We start from the raw sequence: 9,385 nt of genomic DNA on the forward strand, positions 1-9,385 counted from the left end.
AGGGAAAAATACAAAAATCCCTCCAAACTGACAACTGTTTTTTAAAAAGTCTCACGATGTTCAAAATGTGTTAAAGTAGCCTATCAAATTACCAAAGTGTGTCAAAAAAGCCATATAATACCGTTATTCTTTTAAAAACTAAAATATAAAATAAATAACTAAAAAATTAATTTGTCAAAATAAAAAAGGAAGGGGGTGGCTGCCAATTGAGTCAACCACAATGTTTGATTTTGCATTTATCCATATTTTTTTATACCGCACAAGCTCTTTGTAATTTAAGCCAACAATAATAACTAATTTTTTATTCATTCCAAAAAAAAAAAAAATTATTTATTCACCCCTTGTTTTTTTTTTTCTTCTTTTTTCTTTAATCTATTTTTCGTTTAAAAAATAGTTTAGTTTATTTTTTATTTTATTAATTTTTTTTTTTTTTTAGTTTTTAAAAGATTATAGGTACTATAGGAATATAAAAAAAGATGTGGCCTTTTTGACACACTTTAGTATTTTGATAGGCTACTTTAATACCTTTTGAACATTATAGGGCTATCGCAAACGGCTGTTGTGACGACTCGCTTGATAAAAATATGACTAAAATTTTAGTTTTTTTAAAAAGTATTACCCACAACAAAACAGATTGTCACAGTGGCATGACGATAACGCAGTATGCTATGAAGCATTACTCTGATTGACAGTATAATATGCCACACAGAGCTACATGCATCATCAATGATTCATCAGAGTTCATATCTTTGCAGCGAAAATATAAATAACATTAGACATACATAACACATTAGAGCTGACTAATACATCTAAGTGATTAACGCTTACATACAAAAGGATGGCTATACAAAAGTGTTACATGCGACATGAGCCATATACAAAATATCAACATCAAGCATATCCATGAATGCTTATACAAAAGGGGACTATCATTTAGTCCAACAAAATAACATCTGACGCATCTATGCCTCAGACCTCATAGTAACCCAGATAGGGTCATCACCAAAAGTCCCTGCACCTACATCAACATTAACCACATCGTCTGCACCATGGGAATCACCACCACCCATGATACATGCAGAATTGTGAGCCTGCCGTCTTTATAAAATAGAGACGCTCAGCAATATAGTACTCACTAGTTTTATCCAAATTAAATTATCTAACTTTATTGACACTTACATTTCATATAGCTTAACAATAAAACATATTGAAAGTCATCATGTATCATCTAGCCATAATGGTATACATATATGTCTGTCCCATACTAGTCACATATGCATACTGATACGTCTAGCGTAAAAACCATCATACAATCATATGCTATGTATGCTCATGCTCATTATTTTGTGCCATTTCCATTGTGAGGCCAACCTTGCGGTAGGAAACTTGTCATCACTACCAGGAGCTGTCATCCTGTTTTTCTTATACATATGAGGCCAACCTTGCAGTAGGAGACTTGTCATCACTACCAGGAGCTGTCAACCAGTTTCTATTTGTACATATGAGGCCAGCCCTGCGGTAGGGGATTTGTCATCACTACCGGGAGTCGTTACCCGGTTTCTCGTTATACATAGGACAGTTCTACGGTAGGAGACTTGTCATCACTATCAGAGTTGAACCCCATTCCCGTTACATTGCTTATGACATGTTCATACTCATGTTAACAAACCTTGAACTCATATACTATCATAACTCATATCATAGAATCATGTCATAAACCTTGTGAACCATCCAATGCTCAAAACAACATAATCATTACATTATCTTGCAAACCTATAAAAGCTCATAGAAACATTATATCAAACATTTATCTAACAAATCTCATGAAACATCATTATATAGACATAGTATCACAAAACACCTTACATCAATCATTCCACCAAAACATCTTTTATACTTTAAAAATAATATTTTTTTGTCCAGTAAGTAAAATACTTACATCGATCTGCTTAGGTTCTCTTAGCAACCTTGACCCACTTGCGAATACCTATGCATTTACATGATAAACATATAATTAAACTCTATTACAGGCTCTAACAACTCAACTTCACTAAGATACTTGAATCCCACCAGCATTTCTCACAACAAGGGAACCCATAGAATTCTAGGGTTTCCATTTGACATCATTTTCTAACACTAACCTATAGAGAATCTAAAGGGTTAGACACTTCTAAAATACTCAAATCAACACTTAGCAAAAACTAGGGTTTTGGGTCTTACCTTAATCTTTGATGAAGTTCGAAGTTCCAAGCCATGAAACTCCGACCCAACACTCAAGGAATGTTTAGAAGTCTTCTAAACACAAGAACCCCAAAGAAATTCGAGAGATTGAGCAAAACCCCCCAAAATCCAAGTCAAACTAAGAAAACTAAGGATTTATGAATTTACCTCAAATCAATCGGTGGAAACAACGATCTAACCTCAAGGAACACATTCCCGAGGTTGGATTAGTCTTAGGAGACTTCAAATAATCACTACCTAAGGTTTGGGTACAAACTCTAGGAGAGAGAACATAGAAAATCGTGTGGAAGAGGAAGACAGGGGAAGAAAATGAGCTGAAATCGCGATTTAGTCCCTTTTATAGTTATGAGGTTCACCGGTTGACCGGCGGTTGAACGAAGGTCGAACGTTAAGTGGAGCGGTCGACCAACAGTCGAACAGACAACACTGTCCTGACAAGTCGAAACAACTTTACATTTTTATATGTCCATTTACTTTAAGTTTACATTGTAAATAAGGAAATACCTCACATTTGAACTCAAATAAAAATACTAGAAAATCAAAATCCCACTAGATCAAAATTTAAAAATCTAGTTTTTGTACAAAATGTGATTTTCGGTAGCTCATGACAAATGGTCCATCGATGTTCATCAATGTAAACCCTTTCGTAAAATCCCATAAAATCACAATTGACTATATAGTGTATGAGGAGTAAAAAAGGGTAAAAATTATCATGAAAATATCCATAAATGAAAATTTTCAAACTTAGCCAAATTTAGAGTGGACAGTTTTTCCATCTAATTTTCCTTGGCGTTACAACTGTTAGTTTGGAGGGCTTGTTTATAGTTTTCCCTAACTTTTACAATTTAATTTTCTATTTGAAAAGTAGGTATGAAGTTCAAATTTTGCCTACCTGCTTCTTCCCCCAAAAAATAAAAGAACAACTTCATTAAGGTTATGGCACAAACCCACCCCTTTGTGCCCACCAATCAAGAAGTGATACCTAAGCATGAAACACATTAAGAAAAACAAACACAACCGCCTGATTATATTAGCGGCGGCAAGCCACCCCCACCTCCCTTTGGAGTGGCTTGCTGACCACCCCCTCTCCCACTTGGGGTGGCCGCCAGCCACCCCTTCTATTTTTTATTTTTTGTTAAAAAAAAATTAATTAGTTTTTTAAGTTTTTTTTTTGCTCATATTTGGTATGATGAGGTTGTGTTTTTATGATAAGCTTAGGTTTAGTATGATGGGCTTTGGTGTCACCTCATGATTGGTGAGCACAAAGGGGAGGGCTCGTGCCACAACAGTATAGAAGTTGCTCTCCTCCCCCATATCATTTGACATTTAGAGGCTAGTAAGAAATTAATAGCTTTACAGCTCACTTAATTAATATATATATATATATATATATATATATATATTGGGTTTGTATGTTTAAATATTATATGTTTATGTTTATTAGGTTTGTTATTTTGGGGGCACCCGACACTCGACATTGTTTATGATCTTGGTTTTGTTTATGATTTGATTATGTTTATGATCTTGGGTTTGTTTATGATCTTGGGGGCACTTGGCCTATGACCTTGTATCCTAAAATGAAATTGACATGTCTACTCCCAATAGAAAACCAAGATATAATTTTGGAGGCAATTTCTTTTAAAAATATAAGTTGATAATTAATATTTGTAGTGAATAAGAGAGTATGTGTGATTATGTTTAATCATTAAATTCATGATTTGTGCATGCACAATGCAATGGGACTTCATTTGATCCACCATGAGACTCCTGTTGTTGCTTCATCTGCTCCTGCGGTTGCCTCATCACCAAACATGAACATTCTTGGAGGTTCTTTTCATGCTTGTGTTGCTCAATCCAATTTCATGGCCTTAACTGATGTATGCATTTCTTTTAGTTTAATTATGTCAACTTTCCCTTGCTTTGTATTATGTATATTGTATGTGTGTTTTTGTTCGTGCTTGTGATGTTTGCCTTTTTAAGGTTTCAAGTCTAAGCATGTTGTGTCTTGTCTTCAAAGTGGCACATCCACATTGTCAATTGTCATATTATGTCAGTCACATCATCAAACAACAATCGTATAATAGTTTAATAAATTATTTATTCAGAACCTTTGTCGTTCTTTTAATCGCTTCTCTAGTTTAATTATGTCAACTTTCCCTTGCTTTGTATCCTTTTTTTTGTTCCTGCTTTGATGTTTGCCTTTTAAGGTTTAAGTCTAAGCATGTCGTGTATTGTCTTCAAAGTGGCGCATCAACATCGTCATATTATGTGGCTAATCTTCATGGTCACATCATCAAACAACAGTCGTATAAATTATTTATTCAGAACCTTGGTCAGTCGTGGTATCTAGTGGTCATATTTCTTACCAAAATAAATACTAAATTATAAATTATTTTGCAGTGAAGTGACATCAACAGGTGCCAAATGCCAGCTCTACATGGAGGGATTGCCTTGAAGTCTTGAAGTTGATTATGCCAGAATCTAATTTTATGTATGTATATATGTATTTATGTATTGCTTTATCTTTTTAGTTATTCTTTATGTTCCTCTAAATGGTTGGTCCTCAATATTCTCAGGTCCAACTTTTACTAAGTGATGTTCTCAAAAATAATTTCCAAGTTGTTTGGTGGACATTACTTGCAATTTCTTTTTGGGATTCTATGAATTCTGGTAAATATTATATGTTTAAATGTTTTTTTATTTTTTTCTCTCTATAGTTGTTGAGCTTAATCAACTTGGTTATACAAGATGGTGTGTTAAATTCTAATTGTCGAAACTAAGATGTCGAAATCCAACCATCAAGTTGAATCGAGCGCGGGTCTTTTTCATTTCAGTTGGTCGGGTCGGGTTTCCAGGTTTTTTTATTCCTGAGCACACACATTACATAAAGGGGCTTGTTTTCCGTATATTTGAGCCTTAATCTCAGCTATTCGGCCTTTTTTGTGTCCAAATTTGACGAGCTATTGGGCCGTTATTTGATTGGCTTTTGTTTTCCTTTCTTTTGGGAACCCTTCAATCTGTGCTCTAGCCTCTTCCAGTAAAATTATGGCCTATTTGGTCATTTTCCCATAAATTTGGTTTTTTTTTAAAAAAAAAAAAAAAAAATTGTTTCCTTGTCCTTTTTTGAACTTTTTGAATTTGTTTAGGCCAATTATGGCTCGATCAAATAAACATGTATGTTCCTCTCTTTTTACCCCTATATTTGGCAGGCTATTTGGCCAATCTCTACTTGCTTAGTTGCTAAACAATCAATTCTGAACATTTTGACCTATTACTCTCTTTTTTTCATTATTATACGTTCCACTTGGCTCAATTCACTTTTGGGACCTCCCTAAGGAAGGTTGTGTAAACTACCACCTCGCCTGACTCGACTAAAGGTTCCGACAAAACTGACGAAATATTAGGTGTTTGGGCACTTTAAAGAAGTTTGGTATTTCCACAATCAATCGCCTCCAAATATGGCGACAGTGCGAGATATCACACCTCTATGCCCAATTGAAGCCATGTTTGGTTGCGAGGATGTAAAATCTGACACCTCCAATTCTAATGGCCACTAGATCTTTTGGAGATCTGGACGCGAGTGCAATATCTTGTACCTCTGCCGCTACACTACTAACACCAACCAATAGACCCGAAACTAAATTGACAATTGACAGTCTCAGCTCAATTTATCACCCCTTGAAGCATCTATTTGGTTTTTGATACAAAATCTCTTTTCTAATTTTATTCAGTTAAAAGTTGGATGGGTGGAATTTTTGACTTGTTTAGGCCAACGCCCACACCTACTCTCAAGTTTTGCTTTTAAAAAAAAATTAGACATATCGTTTTAATTTAAACATGTAATTGTTACAACTCTAAGCACCTTGTAATCTTTTTTCCTTCTCTAGTACTCTCTTTTAACCAAACTAAGAGAGTAGACTCTCTTTTCCTTGTTTGTTTTTCTGTATTTTTTTATTCTTTCATATTCATATTGATGATTTTTTTATGAACACATCAAACGGTTTTTATAATTTTTATTTTCTTCCGACACATTTTATATTTTTGTACAAATACTTTTATTTATTTTTTTCATTATTCTTTTAATGGTGGCCAAGTTGCCAGCAAATCCTTATAATAGGACTAGAGAAGGGAGCTACATAAGATATAAAATGCTCGCTGTACTAGGACAGTAATGATCAATTTATATATATATATATAAAATTTATTGTTAAATCAAATAAACTAACACATTATAGTTATGTCTACTAATTTATTAGGATTGAGTCTTTGCAATTTGTAAATGTGACAAATATATTCATATGACAATATTTTGAAGAACTGCCATGCTTTTCAATTGTGATATATTCATGACTTAGTTATTACGTTTGTGGTTTAGATCTTATATGCTTGATTCATGTTGAACTTATTTCTCTTCTATATTAACACTTGTAATATAATTGTGTGTGCATGTGTTTCGAACAATATTTGTAGTTTTTTTTTTTTTTGCTCTATATTACCTTATCTCACAAGTAATAATTTGAAAGTGTAAGTTTTAAGTGTTGGCTAAATGTTCGGTGAGCAAAATGGATTCAAAGTTCCAAATCACTATGGGCGTCCGAACGAGATTCATAGCCGTCCGGACGAGATTTAAAAGCTGCACAGTTAATTTTATCCCGAGAGCCTCGTCTGCAAGCCCGTCTGCAACGGCGTCCGAACGACCACTTACGAGAACAATATTTCCCGTGTTTTAATAGCCCCGTCCGGACAAGCCCATTTACCGTCCGGACGGCCCGTAGTCTGCTAGGTTTAATTTAAATGTAATTGAGTCCTAATTAGACTAGGGGTCTTTGTATTATATATATAGATCTTTACAGATCTGTATTACTACGAATTTCTGCATCTAGAATTCGCCGTCGTGTGCTAAGAGAGTCTATGACATAGAGAGTTTGTTCTCTCTCTTAGAGTGATCGTTTGTTGATTGTTGAAGTGAAGTCAACCGAAGTTCCGGTAAAGGGAGATTACGTAGAAGGATTGTGCCAGCTATCTCTGGAAAGGGCTAATGCGGTAGAAGGCAAGTGGGTCGCTTGTCTTATACAAGATTGTGTCAATTGCAAAGGTTTTGTAAGTGTGAACGTCTTGTAATCCTTTATTCTTTTACTGAGTTAATTGATTTCCTGGGTTTGGCTGCGTTGGAGAGGTTTTACTTTTAGGGAGTTCTCTAATTGGTTTCCTCTTCGTAACCAAAATATTTGTGTTGTTTATTGTTTATTGTTTCATATATTTTTGGTTGTTTATTAATTGTTAGGTCATATCTATTTTCGCATAACATTGTGTGAAACACCTATACATTCAGAATAGGTGTCGTTTGGAGTCGTATATAGAATTTTCAGAAAGGTTTCAAGCTGAATAATGAGAAAAAATAAGATGAATCATGCCTATTTTATTTTTATTTTTAGGAAACATTTGAGCCCAATTATGACAACACTGCTTGGCCAACTATCCCAAAGAAAGTTCAAGAGTGGAGCTACCTCCAAAGGAAGACGCACCATGCTAAGAAAGAAGACCAAAGAAATGGGAAATTATTGAAAAATTCATGCAAGTCTTCTCCGGCGCTCAAGAGAACCAATAAGAGGGTTTTTCCCCTAAATCTTAACCAAGAACAAGGAAGTGGCCATCTTACTCCACTTGGATCCAAGTGCAAATGGAAAAAGCCAGATTTTGGATGGACAAAATTAAACATTGATGGATCTATAACTCCGAAAAGATCCGGGTTTGGTGGATTGCTTCAAGATCATATGGGTGACCCGATATGTGCTTTTGCCTCTAATGCACATGGAGATGACATATTCTTAGTCGAATTATGTGCTATAGAAAGTGGTCTTCATCTTGCTTTGGATATGAGTATTAAGGTAATATGGGCCAAGTCTGATTCGCTGAGTGCTGTGAAGACCACTAACAACGACCAACCGTTTAGTCAAAAGGCTGCTAGTTGTTTGGGGAGCTTTTAAATAAGTTTGAAAAGTACAAGGTTTCTCATGCATGGCGTGAAACGAATAGAGCAGCTGATCATCTTGCAAAGATGGTTCTTTTCGAAAGTGATTATAAGGTTTTATTTCCTCGTGATTTTCCCAATTGCCTTTGCAAGATCATCAAGGACGATACAGAAGGTAAAATTTTGTAGAGGATCCAATGATGTTTTGTGGTGGAAACCAAAGTTTTGATTGCTCAAAACACTCGGTTTGGACACAGGTAATCTTCTTGACTTATAGTAATTGTTTATGATTTAACTTTTTTGGGGTTTTTTTTTTTATTAAAAAAAAAGGTTTATTTTTTGATTTTTTTTGTGAAAAATGACTTTTAGATGTTTTTTTTAATTTTTAGAAAACCCATTTATATTTTTATCAAATTTTGGATGGGACACAAAATTTTTTTATATTTTTCTTCATACTTTTAGAGATTAAAAATGATTTTTCGATTTTTAATGGGGTTGTTGGGGACCCACTCAATTTGCCTTTACATGGAAGCTAACTAGGTAATCAAAGGAAAATAATGTGAAATTCTTTTCCCATGGAAACTACATACACATAGCTATTTGTGTGATACACTAGGTAAATTGCACTCTACAAGAAAATTCGCACCTTATTGGGATCCATGCTTCTTACTACATTGGGCAAGGAACCTCTCGCATAAAAATGAATATATCCCTCAGGTACAAATCATATACTTATTCTCTGCTTTTCATGATCTTTATATAGTTTTTTAATAAAAACTTTTACTGACTTAAGCATCGGAGTGTCCTTGGTCCTCCCAAGGACCGGTGGACTTCAGGTGACTATTTTCTCTATTTTGCAAGTGACCCATCACCAGTCTGGCCATCCAAAAATCTACATCAACAAGGGTCATGGGGTTTTACTTAAATTTTGGGATAAACAAATTTATTATTATTATTATTATTTTTTTTTTTTTTTTTTTGTGTGTAAGTAGATAGTTGTAAATAGTAGCACTTCATATTGTAAATTCTTATCACTTCACTTGTCTCCAATATTTATAACTGTATAGTAGCATTTTGTGTTGGAATGTAAAGTGATAAATTTGTTTCCTAAATAAAATTTATTAGTCTTTTTACGCCAAAAAAGTAGGCTTTTATAGCATATCAAATAGGGTA

This window comes from Corylus avellana, chromosome ca1 (assembly GCF_901000735.1).
Source record: "Corylus avellana chromosome ca1, CavTom2PMs-1.0".
NCBI lineage: Eukaryota > Viridiplantae > Streptophyta > Magnoliopsida > Fagales > Betulaceae > Corylus > Corylus avellana.